Source organism: Hyperolius riggenbachi, chromosome 5 (genome assembly GCF_040937935.1).
Source record: "Hyperolius riggenbachi isolate aHypRig1 chromosome 5, aHypRig1.pri, whole genome shotgun sequence".
Lineage (NCBI taxonomy): Eukaryota > Metazoa > Chordata > Amphibia > Anura > Hyperoliidae > Hyperolius > Hyperolius riggenbachi.
In genome coordinates this window covers 224,965,965-224,979,195 of record NC_090650.1, presented here as the reverse complement: position 1 = coordinate 224,979,195, position 13,231 = coordinate 224,965,965, and positions in this window count along the sequence as shown.

Genomic DNA, 13,231 nt, shown 5'->3' with positions numbered 1-13,231 from the left:
AGTGTAGCCTAATTGGCTACACTGGGCCTGCTGACTGTGATGTAGAGGGTCAAAGTTGACCGTCATGGTGCATTATGGGGCGAACCGAACTTCCGCAAAAGTTTGCCTGCGGGACGCGAACGCGAACCACGGAAGTTCGCATGGAACCGTTCGCAGGCGAACCGTTCGGCCCAACTCTAATGCTGACAGACACCTCATTCATATAGCTTCACACAAAACTCCGATTCCGGAAAGGAAAAAAAACCTGCAAACAAACTCACAGCTGCAACTCTTACGGAAAGAAACAAAACACAATTTCTACATATGCCGATGTCATCCATCCAACTCTCCCCCCTTCTCCCTCCGAAAGAGAAAGAGAGAGAGAGAGAGAGAGAGAGAGATGCCTGGGATCGCCCCTTCTCTGGATCCTGTTTTGGCATTAGCCGTGTGTACAGCACAGCTAGCTACGTCCCACGAGAATCGCCACTGTTTATTCCTCAAACTGCATTCCGTGCTCCGGCTTTTTTGCAGCCAGCCTCGCACACACTTATCTTACTTGATAAGCCTCCAGCGTCTGCCTTCTCCGCTTGTTTTGCTGTGAAAGTTCTTGATAAACATCTATGGCCTTGGCCCTTTTCTGCCTTTTCTGTGAGACAGCACTGGGTTTCACGGCACCAATTGTAAGAAACTATACGTTGGTTGCTATTGGCAATAACACTACACCTTTGTTCCGGCACCAGCAACTCATTAGAGCTGCAACTCAGTGAGATAACTTGACTCTCATCACAGCAACAGCAAAGGAGATAGAACTTCTTAGGCATCCTCAAAATTTCAGGAGTTTATTCAGTAAATAGATATACAGTACATGTGGTTACATCTTAGCGAAGCAGTTTGTTCTGTAGTAAGTCCTTTGCGTTACAGCTCTTGGTTCATTCCTGGTGAATGGAAACCAGGGTTTAGCTTATGTTCCATCTGTACTGAGTTACATCTAGACTACGTGATATCTAGACTACGTGGCCCATAGGCCTATATACAACATATGGTTAGATAAGATGACAAGACATATTATAAATAAAAGTAAAGGGTTGAAGCCAGCAGTCAAAGGAAGCAGAAGTGCCTCTCTGCAACCCGTCCCCGGCTTTAATACTGATCACCAAAGAGTTAAATGTGACATCATCTGAGCCATACCCCCAAGCCTACAATTGGCGGGCATGGGCTTGTGACCCACCTCAAAAATTAATATTTCATTGCTTTATAACCTAGTTGCAAAGAATGCAATGTTTTGTAAATATCGGCTTTGTTTACCGTTTCTGTCATCTAACGGTCGGAGCAGTTAGACCTTAGACCTGATAACCCATTATGTGGCCTTCCACAAGGAACAGGTTGTAACTGACTGCATCATTTCTTCTCTGAGAAACTCTGCTTAAAGGGAGACTCTGCAAATCAAGTCCTTTGACTAAACTCAGTTAAAGCAACTGAGGCCTTACATTCTAACAAGTGGGATGAAGTTCAATTCTTGGTAACGGTTTCTCTTTAAAGCTCACAATTACTGTTGCTGCTATAATGCCAGACCATAAATATTTTGTGCTCTGCAGCTGCTTGGGAAAAATATGACGGCTAAGAGGATTGGCAGAGGTTTGCAATGTAATGGATTGCTGCTGGTCCTGTGACTGAGATTTGAAGCTTACCTATGTGTATCACTGTAGTATTTAGGTGGATTGCTGGGTCACTCACATGTCATTCTGAATGATTTAATGTCATTATCTAAAACCACAATCATGCTTATACAGATTGTAGACAAACTTGTTGGTGTCACTCCACCGAGAAAAGAAGAATCTGCAAAGGTCTTTAAATAACTCAAAACTAAGATAAGTACTTTGCACCCAACACTATTTATTCTATATTTAATAATAATCAGACTTTGCTTTGGATTTTTGATTTGATATAACACAATTGAAAATGCCATGGACAAAAATAATGGGACTCTCCAACTAACTTTTGTTAGTTAGATACAGTCAGTGCAAACAATAAAGTCTTGTAGTCCCCAGCAACACACATAGCTCCACTCTTCCTAACTAAACTGTTCCAGCTATGTCAGGTTTGATGGGCGCCCATCCTAATAATTTCCCAAATAAGTTAATGTTATTGCTGATGAGTTAAAGGGAGTTAAAGTAGAGTTAAAGTGGTCTGAAACTCCGACATAACATTCAATAAAAATGTGTTTTCCTACTTTTTACTACTCATACAGTTATCATATTTGCTTTTGTGCATAAGTAATATTGTCTGTTTACAAATTACACATTTCCAAAGTGTAGTTTATGTTGCCCTGAAAGCTGACATTGTAGCTTATTCAAACTGCTTTTTATTATATATTAACATCTTCTGATGAGCTTTTCTGAACTTGGTGTGTGCCTGCAGTACAGGGAACATCACAGAGAGCTCCTTTTCACTTGTTACACTGTTTACACACATTGTAACAACATTGGAATGTAAACAAAGATCCTGTTATCTCCAGTGCAATGCGGATTTGAAGCCGAATAGCAGGACAAAGTGCTTTGTTTAACCATTTCAGCGATGTTCTGCAAAAAAAAAAAAAAAAAAAAACAACTTTGATAGTAGCTTTCAAGCTGTGAGGAATCTTTTAGAGCAAAGTAGAAATGCTGGCTTTCAGACCACTTTAACCTGCATAGTGCTGCAGGACAGCAGACGGATCAGATGTGTCCAGGGTGTGTGTGTGTGTGTGTGTGTGTGTGTGGGGGGGGGGGGGGGGGTGATGGTGGTTTCTTCTGTACTCAAGATCACATTAGTGTGGGATCATGAACATTTTTTCTTTTGGTGGGATTGTGTAAGGGGTATTAATGTAAACCTATACCCATTCAAGCTGGGGAAGAAGACTCAGATTTGTTGGTCCTCTTAATACTAAAGGTGGCTTCCAAATTTTACTACAATTACTCATCGGGGGCCAAGACACATCTGTACTTTTAAAGGAAACACAAACTATGGCTCACTCAATTTAAGACATTTTACCCAAATAATTATCTTTCTCTAAAGTTCAATTCACAGTCAGTGCTGCTCCTAATTGTATTGATTCACCATTACCACACCTGGTCAGGAATCAACTCCCCTTTTTTGAGGACCACATGTTTAAGGCTGGTTGCCCACTAGTGGCTGGGTGCGAATTAGTGTTAGTGGGATGATTGGTGCAACCGCGTAGAAAAGTCACACCATGACTTACAGTGATGTGAAAAACTATTTGCCCCCTTCCTGATTTCTTATTCTTTTGCATGTTTGTCACACTTAAATGTTTCTGCTCATCAAAAACCGTTAGCTTATAGTCAAAGATAACATAATTGAACACAAAATGCAGTTTTAAATGATGTTTTTTATTATTTAGTGAGAAAAAAACTCCAGATCTACATGGCCCTGTGTGAAAAAGTGATTGCCCCCCTTGTTAAAAAAAAATAACTTAACTGTGGTTTATCACACCTGAGTTCAATTTCTGTAGTCACCCCCAAGCCTGATTACTGCCACACCTGTTTCAATCAAGAAATCACTTAAATAGGAGCTATCTGACACAGAGAAGTAGACCAAAAGCACCTCGAAAGCTAGACATCATGCCAAGATCCAAAGAAATTCAGGAACAAATGAGAACAAAAGTAATTGAGATCTATCAGTCTGGTAAAGGTTATAAAGCCATTTCTAAAGCTTTGGGACTCCAGCAAACCACAGTGAGAGCCATTATCCACAAATGGCAAAAACATGGAACAGTGATGAACCTTCCCAGGAGTGGCCGGCCGACCAAAATTACCCCAAGAGCGCAGAGAAAACTGATCCGAGAGGCCACAAAAGACCCCAGGACAAAATCTAAAGAACGGCAGGCCTCACTTGCCTCAATTAAGGTCAATGTTCACGACTCCACCATAAGAAAGAGACTGGGCAAAAACGGCCTGCATGGCAGATATCCAAGGTGCAAACCACTTTTAAGCAAAAATAACATTAAGGCTCGTCTCAATTTTGATTGAGACAAAAGTTGAACTTTTTGGAAGGTGCGTGTCCCGTTACATCTGGCGTAGAAGTAACACAGCATTTCAACAAAAGAACATCATACCAACAGTAAAATATGGTGGTGGTAGTGTGATAGTCTGGGGTTGTTTTGCTGCTTCAGGATCTGGAAGGCTTGCTGTGATAGATGGAACCATGAATTCTACTGTCTACCAAAAAATCCTGAAGGAGAATGTCCGGCCATATGTTCGCCAACTCTAGCTGAAGCGATCTTAGGTGCTGCAGCAGGACAATGACCCAAAACACACCAGCAAATCCACCTCTGAATGGCTGAAGAAAAACAAAATAAAGACTTTGGAGTGGCCTAGTCAAAGTCCTGACCTGAATCCTATTGAGATGTTGTGGCATGACCTTAAAAAGGCAGTTCATGCTAGAAAACCCTCAAATAAAGCTAAATTACAACAATTCTGCAAAGATGAGTGGGCCAAAATTGCTCCAGAGCGCTGTAAAAGACTCGTTGCAAGTTATCGCAAACGCTTGATTGCAGTTATTGCTGCTAAGGGTGGCCCAACCAGTTATTAGGTTCAGGGGGCAATTTCTTTTTCACACAGGGCCATGTAGGTTTTGAGTTTTTTTTCTCACTAAATAATAAAAACCATCATTAAAAACTGCATTTTGTGTTGAATTATGTTATCTTTGACAAATAGTTAACGGTTTTTGATGAGCAGAAAAATTTAAGTGTGACAAACATGCAAAAGGATAAGAAATCAGGAAGGGGGCAAATAGTTTTTCACATTACTGTATAGCTGCAGTTCGACCATAAAAATAAATTAAAAATGAACACGGCATGGTAACACACTGCAGCGTCTGTGTTATACCTGGAGCACATCTGTTACACCGCGGGTACTGTGGCCAGTACCGTAAAGATTAATGGTCACTGCGAGGAGTTGCAGCAGAGGAGAGTACCATATGCCCTAGAGTATCAGCTAATCCTTACTACCTGAGAAAGCCTGAAAGTACAGGTGACACGTAGTGGGAAGAGCGAGCATTTCCACTGTGCCACACTCAGCCTGCGATTTTCTGCCTCCATAGCTGCATTTAATGAGCAGATGCCCATCATCGCTGAGCTTAACGATAGTGCCAACTAGAGGATCCCAAACTATTTGGTGGCAACAGGCAATTTGGTTAAACGCTGTGAAAATTGAACCCAGAGCCCACCTATTGTAGGATTCACCTTGACTGGATGCAATTGATGAACAGAACATTGCAGCCTTACTAAGTGGACTAAGAGCGGGAGAGCCATAACATACAGTGCATCCGGAAAGTATTCACAACGCATCACTTGTTCTACATTTTATGTTATGTTACAGCCTTATTCCAAAAATTATTCAATTCAATTTTCCTCAGAATTCTACACACTACACCACATAATGATAACTTAAAGAGAGTCTGAAGCGAGAATAAATCTTGCTTCAGACCTCATAGATAGCAGGGGCACGTGTGCCCCTGCTAAAACACCGCTATCCCGCGGCTTAACGTTGGTCCCTTCACCCCAAATCCCCTCGGTGCAGTGGGGGAGCGCTTCCTGGTTGGGGCATGGCTAACCGCCGCAGCCCTGCCCCACACGCGTCTGTCAGCACGTATCTCCGCCTCTCCCCCGCCCCTCTCAGTCTTCCTTCACTGAGAGGAGCGGGGGAGAGGCGGCGATGCGCCGCTGATAGACGTGACTGGAGGCAGGGCTGCAGCCGTTAGCCCTGCCTCCACGAACGACCAACTCTACGACCAACTATTGCGGGGGTGGGTTTGGGGGTGAAGGGACCCCCGTTTAGCGGCGCGATATCGGCGGTTTAGCAGGGGCACACATGCCCCTGCTAACTATGAGCTCTGAAGCGAGATTTATTCTCGCTTCAGAGTCTGTTTAAAAAAAAGGCTTACTTGAGGTTTTGGCAAAATTATTATAAAAATTAAAAAAAAATTAGAAAGCACATCTATATAAGTATTTACAGCCTTTACCATGAAGCACAAAATTCAGCTCAGGTGCATCCTGTTTAACTTGATCATCCTAAAGATGTTTCTGCAGTTTAATTGGAGTTCACCTGTGGTAAATTCAGTTGATTGGACATGATTTGGAAAGGCACATACGTGTGTGTATATAAGGTCCCACAGTTGACAGTTTATGTCAGAGCACAAACCAAGTAACAAGTCAAAGGAATTGTCTGTAGACATCCGAGACAAGATTGTCTCGAAGCACAAATCTGGGGAAGGTTACAGAAAATTTCTGCTGCTTTGAAGTGAGCAATGTGGCCTCCATCATTCATAAGTGGAAGAAGTTCAAAACCACCAGGACTCTTCCTAGACCTGGCCAGCCACCTAAACTGAGTTATTGGGGGAGAAGGGCTTAGTCAGGGAGGTGACCAAGAACTCGATGGTCACTCTGTCAGAGCTCCAGAGGACCTCTGTGGAGAGAGGAGAACCTTCCAGAAGGACAACCAACTCTGCAGTAATCCAACAATCAGGCCTGTATGGTAGAGGGCCAGACAGAAGCCACTTAGTAAAAAGGCACATGGCAGCTGCCTAGAGTTTGCCAAAAGGGACCCGAAGGACTCTCAGACCATGAGGAACAAAATTTTCTGCAAAAAATTGGTAGACACTCAATCAGACTAATAACCATTTTGGACAAGCTCATAAGGATGGGCAAATACACAGGAACATAGGCTCACAACTCACAGATAGCCAGCAGCTAAAACAACATTACAAAATAAATACAATTTTTGATGCCACATATCCAACAGGCGTGTGCCCCTCTTCTGGCATCAAGGACAATCTCCTAAAGGGGTCCTAACTCTAATGGTGGATGGTTTCGTATACCACACATGCAATGAGCCTATCCGTCATTGGACACATGTCTGATATAGGATAAGAAGCCTAAGAGTAAACTTACCTGAGGTAGCACACAGAGCCGTGAGCCCCTAATCTCATAGGGTGCAGTCAGACTGGGGGGGTTGTGGCAGGCACCAGCAGATTCCCCCTGTGCCTCTGCACACACCAAACAATACGAAAAATTGTTATGGTACAACAAAGCAAGCCGGGCAACAGTAACCTTGATCCGCTTCCTTGTTTATTTTGTCTTCATGCCAAACATGATACATGCATACATACAGTCTTGGTTGTGTCAAACCTGGTGCAGGTATCGGCGCTGAGGTGTGTCAGGGTGTGTGTGACCAGGGTGAGGGGACTGCACAACGCCGTTTCGCGCCTGACTGGCGCTTGTTCACGTGCTCGTATCCTGTGTTCCGATACGAAAAATTGGTAGTTACTCAGCCAGGCTGGTAACCAACATATGATGAGCTCACAAGGTTGGCACATATACAGAGCAAAATTTAAAGGGACCTGGGCTCAAACTTCACAGATAGCCAGCGGCTAACACAACATCCCAAAACAAACAAGATTGTTGGTGCCACGTATCCAAAATGCATGTGGGTTTAGCCCCTCTTCTGGCATGAAGGCCAATCTCCAAGAGGGATATCTATGCTAACTGTGGTTGCAGCCGCATCCTACACATACGACAAGCAAGTCTGATATAGGGTATCCAAAGAGCAAACGTACCTGCGGTAGCACACAGGGCCATGAGCCCCTAACCTCGTAGGGTGCAGTCAGACATGGGGGGGGGGGGGCACCAGCAGATTCCCCCTGTGCCTCTGTGCACACCAAAACAATACACAGCAAAAAAATTGGTAGTCGCTCAATCAGTCTGATAACTATCTTATAAGAGTTCACAAGTCTGGGCAAATACACAGAGCAAACCATAAAGGGACCTGGGCTCAAAACTAACAGCCAGCGGCTAACACAACATCCTAAAATAAGCGAGACTGTTGGTGTCACATATCCAACAGGCATGTAGGTAAAGGTGGGTAAAGCCCCTTTTCCCGGGGTCAAGGCCAATCTCCTAGCGGGTCCCCACGCTTATTATTTATGCACTAGCACTGTTCAACATCGCATTTTATTTTTGATACGTGTCTAACCAGGCACTACATGACCCAGGTGATACTCGTGTAAGGGCTCATTAGCCCCAGCATGGGAGGCTATCTGCCATTATTGTACTTCATATTACACCTGTTGCTCTGTTTGGTATGGGCCTTTTGTCCTTATATGGTTTTGTTTATAAGGTTGAAATTTGCCTAACCTTGGCTAAACTCAATAAAATTTTGCTAACTTTTTGATACACTACATCTTGTGGAACTGGATTTTTTTCTGAGTACACAAATTGCATGACAGTGGTGCCGTTTTAGAAAACGCTCCCCTTTTTTCTTGATTTTGCATGGACCTGTTAGAGGAACTAGGGAAACTCAAAGTAATACAATGTCATTAGCAAATGGGCAAGATAGAGCTAATGGCCAGCAGACAGAGTGGTTGGGGAGAGAGGGAAGTTAAAGGTTTTATACTTTATTACTGCTAATTGGTTGAATAATCAATTATAAGCAGCTGAGCATAATTGATGAAGGCTTGCACACCACTTCGTCTAAGCAAATGATTTACCACCATTACAAATGACATGTTCTTTTTGGAAAATGCAAATAAAATTTGTTTAATAAAAAAAGAACATCTAAAACATGGAAAATATTTTTTTCCCATAAAGGAATACTATCGATTCACATATTTTTTTCAATTGACACGGGAATTGTTTGGGAAGTGCTGCTAAGTACTGGTGTATACATTTTAGTAGCAACTTCGTTTACGGTTATCAAAATACTTTCAAACTTTACTGACGCCAAAACTGACGTCTGACTGAGCCATGAGGAGAGGGGAAATTCCCCTCACACTTGATCAGTTAACTCTATGTGTAGCTCTGTGTGTGACAGAGAAGAGAGCTCCCAACAGCTGCAGCTCCTGTGTCCTGTGTTTCTGACTGATGTGTCTGAAGAGAGCAGAGGAAATGTAACTAATTGTCACAGCTTTTTCATACTGTTTTTGCTTTCAGAGTTTGATATGTTTGATATTTGCTTTCTGTAGTCTGATATGCAACTCTGGCTGTGCATTGAAGCAGACACCCCTTCTGCAATTGATTCGTTCCAATATAGCTAAATCCTACCCTCAATAAATTACAGTTTTTGCCTCTGATATTTAACATGAAAAGTAGGAAAATGTTTACACTGCTACTTAGACATTATTTGTACATTGTCATTTTAGAACACTTGGGTATTCCTTTAAATGTTTATGTTGTTAGCACTGTCATTTGTCACATGAAGATGAATTTCTATGAAAAAGCATGCAACAGTTTGTGTAGAATTTGCTTTGGTGAATATATCTCTTCAATTGAAAAAGCAAAAAGAAACATACACGCCTTCTATGGTGCAGTAGATTTTAATTCTAAAAACGGACACATTAAGATAGTCTTACTCTCTGCCAGAACAAGGTGCCCAGAGCAAGCCAAAGGTTTTCTCCCCAAAGTGGTATACCGTGGTTGGTGGCATTGCTCAACCGTTGGTCTGTCTCAAGCCGATTCAAAATTCTCTTCTGCAGGCTGTGTCAGGCCATTAAGCAAAAACTGGTAGTTACTCAATCAGGCGGAGGTTAGGAGGCTGTGCAGAGACACAGTGCAAAATTTAAAGGGCCCTCAGCTCAACCTCACAGATTCCCACAACACATATGGTTCCACATATCTATATATCTCTCCATGAGACTAGTCTTGCCGATGTGGAGCCACTAATCTCCTTTTTTGAGGTGTTGTGTGAAACTGCTGCCTATCTGTGAGTTTAAGCCTAGGTCTCTTTTCATTTTGCACTGTATCAGCACACTCTGCAGCTCGAGTGGCAATGTCACCAAGTGTTTTGGAGGCCTCCCCCTTTGTCAGACTTCTGTACTGCCGCTACTAATATGTATATGGCAGTTCCTTAATTGCGAAAAACAGTGCTACACCGGGAGATGGGTGAGGCTATCGAGTGGCTATAAACAACCTTAAAAAGCTGATCTACCATCCCTATTCTAATTCTAAAATAACAAGGTAAAAACTACAGGTATTATTAATTACAACCATTGCACATCCTTGTTATCGGATATCAAAAAAAAATAAAATAAAAAATAAAAGTATAAATTCATACAGATGCAAAAAAACCCCTGAAAAAAATACATACAATTCTTTATATAAAAACACAGTTCTTAAGCATAATAAGCAAATAAATATAAAAAACAAGATAACTTAATATCTCTTTTATTACAGTTAATTTATAAAAGGAGAAATTGTTTTTTGTTTTTTTAAATGATGTTGATGTGTGAAAATGAAGCATGTTTTACTTTGGAAAAACACCTTAAAAGTGACTGCTTAAGGTGCTGAAAATCAATAAACATTTACAATCTCAGCAGGAGGGTATTAGATGCCCCATGTGAAAGAGAAAGTGTGAAAAGATGTATCCAGCAATATGACAATAACAAAGATTACAAATCTAACCTGTCAATGTTCTGTAGTGTGTTTTCTGCTGCCATAGTAGTGCATAATAAATATAAATTCCTGCAGATAAGGGGCATGAATATCTATATTAAGGAATAGCATGAAGATAAAATTCTCTACAAGCTAGCAGCTAATAGAGATGGCCCGAACCTCCGATTTTCGGTTCGCGAACCGGGTTTGCGAACTTCCGCGAAAGTTCGGTTCGCGCGAACTTTCGCGAACCGCAATAGACTTCAATGGGGAGGCGAACTTTGAAAACTAGAAACACTTATGCTGGCCACAAAAGTGATGGAAAAGATAAGTGTTTCTAGTTTTCCAAGTTCGCCTCCCCATTGAAGTCTATTGCGCTTTGCGAACTTTTGCGCGAACCGAACCTTCCGCGGAAGTTCACGAACGGGGTTCGCGAACCGAAAATCGGAGGTTCGCAACATCTCTAATGCCCACACAACTTTCTGGCCTGCTTCTGGACGTCCTCTAAGCCTGGGTACTTTGACACAAATCTTTGAATGACTAAATTCAGCACATGTGCCATGCAGGGTACATGTGTCAGCTTTCCCAAATTCAAAGCGGAAAGGAGATTGCTGCCGTTGTCACACACCACGTTGCCGATCTCAAGCTGGTGCGGGGTCAGCCACTGATCCACCTGTTTGTTAAGAGCAGCCAGGAGAGCTGCTCCAGTGTGACTCTCCGCATTGAGGCAAGACATGTCTAAGATGGCGTGACACCGTCGTACCTGGCATGCAGCACAGGCCCTGGGGGGCTGGGACTGTGTAGCTGGAGAGGAGATTGCAGCACCAGTAGAGTTGAACTGACACTCAGCCAAGGAGGGGGAGGATGTCGACAGCGAAGAGGATGAAGCAGGAGGAGAGGAGGTGGCAGAAGGCCTGCCTGCAAGCCATGGAGGTGTCATAAGTTGGTCTGCTGCACAGCCATGTACTCCTTGCTTGCCATCGGTCACCAGGTTGACCCAATGGGCTGTGTAAGTAATGTACCTGCCCTGACCGTGCTTGGCAGACCAAGCATCCGTGGTCAGGTGGACCCTTGATCCAATGCTGTGTGCCAGAGATGACACCACTTGCCTCTCAACTTCACGGTACAGTTGGGGTATCGCCTTTTTAGAGAAATAATTGCAGCCTGGCATCTTCCACTGCGGTGTCCCAATGGCCACAAATTTACGGAAGGCCTCAGAGTTCAAAAGCTGGTATGGTAACAGCTGGTGAGCTAAGTTTCGTCAAGCCAGCTGTCAGACCCCGGGCAAGGGGGTGACTGGCAGAAATTGGCTTCTTCCGCTCAAAGATTTCCTTCACAGACACCTGGCTGCTGTGGGCAGAGGAGCAGGAACCGCTCAAGGTCAGAGGCGGAGTGGAGGAGGGTGGCTGTGAAGGTGCAAGGGAGAACACGGCTGAAGATGATGCACCTGAAGGAGGAAGAGGGTGACTTTTCTTTTGTGTGCTGCTTTTACTCAGGTGCTCTTCCCATTGCAGTTTGTGCCTTTTCTCCATGTGCCTTCGTAAGGCACTTGTTCCTACGTGGGTGTTGGCCTTTCAATGGCTCAATTTTTGGAGGCAAAGAGAACAGATGGCATTGCGCCGATCTGAGGCAGACACATTAAAAAATTTCAAAACCACTGAGCCCCCCTGGGGTGCACTACGGTGGCATCAGCAGCTGACGTTGAAGGGCATTTTGGCTGGCTGTACATAGGTGGCAATACATGGCGCCGGACACTGTTACCAGCTGTTTCTGACGACGAGCTCCCCCTGCTTCTTTCAGGAACTCGTCTCCTCCTACTCCTCTCTGACTCCCCCTCTGAACTGTTTCTCTGTTCATCTCCTCTATTGGGAACATACTTGGGATCCGTATCATCATCATCATAATCATCCTGCCCAGCTTCGCTTGCCTCAGACACCTCCAAAACTGCACCAACAGCAGGTACTTCATCATCCCCCTCCGCACACGTTACGTCCATAGTGTCGCCTAACTCAGACATATGAGGTGGTGTAACTTGCTTAGCGCCTTCATCTGGTTGTAACCACCTCCACCTCCTCCTGTGCATCAGTAATTTCCCCATCAAATAACTCCTGCGAACTGTCAAATGCAGCGGATGTGGTACTTGGAGTAGCACTGGTGGCTGCGGAAGATGAGGTGTTCTGTGTTAAATAGTCACCCAAGTCATGACAATCTTGGGAGTTGATGGGGCGTGCTTTCTTCTGAGCACTGTACTTTGGGCCAGGGCCGCACGAAATCACATCACCACAACCTCGCACTGACCTGCCGGCTGGCCTTCCTCTGGGTCTGCCTCTACCTCTACCTGTTTTGTCCATATCGGGGGGGGAGGGGGGAGGGAATGAAGTGAAAGGTATGCACTGACTTGAGTAATACAATGTGCAGTCACACAGGTGCAGTTAACAGGTATGCACAGAGTGGTATATCACACTGCGTGCACTCACGTAGGTGGGTGGGTGCACTGAAGTGAACAACAGGTAGTAGTAGGTATATGCAGTGATGGGTATTACAATGTGCACCTGTCACACACAGACAGGTACCGGACAGGCGCAGTGACACTGCGTGCGCTCACGTAGGTGGGTGGGTGCACAGTGAACAACAGGTAGGTAGGTAGGTATATGCAGTAATGGGTATTACAATGTGCACCTGTCACACACACAGGTAGTCACTGAATGTGCTGGGCCTGGCAGTGGCACACACAGTATGAATGATCAAGGCTGTCTATGCAACACAAGTGTCAGTGGGACACACAGAAAAAAAATAGTTCACAAGAACAAGATTAGCTCTCAAAAGAGCTGTTGT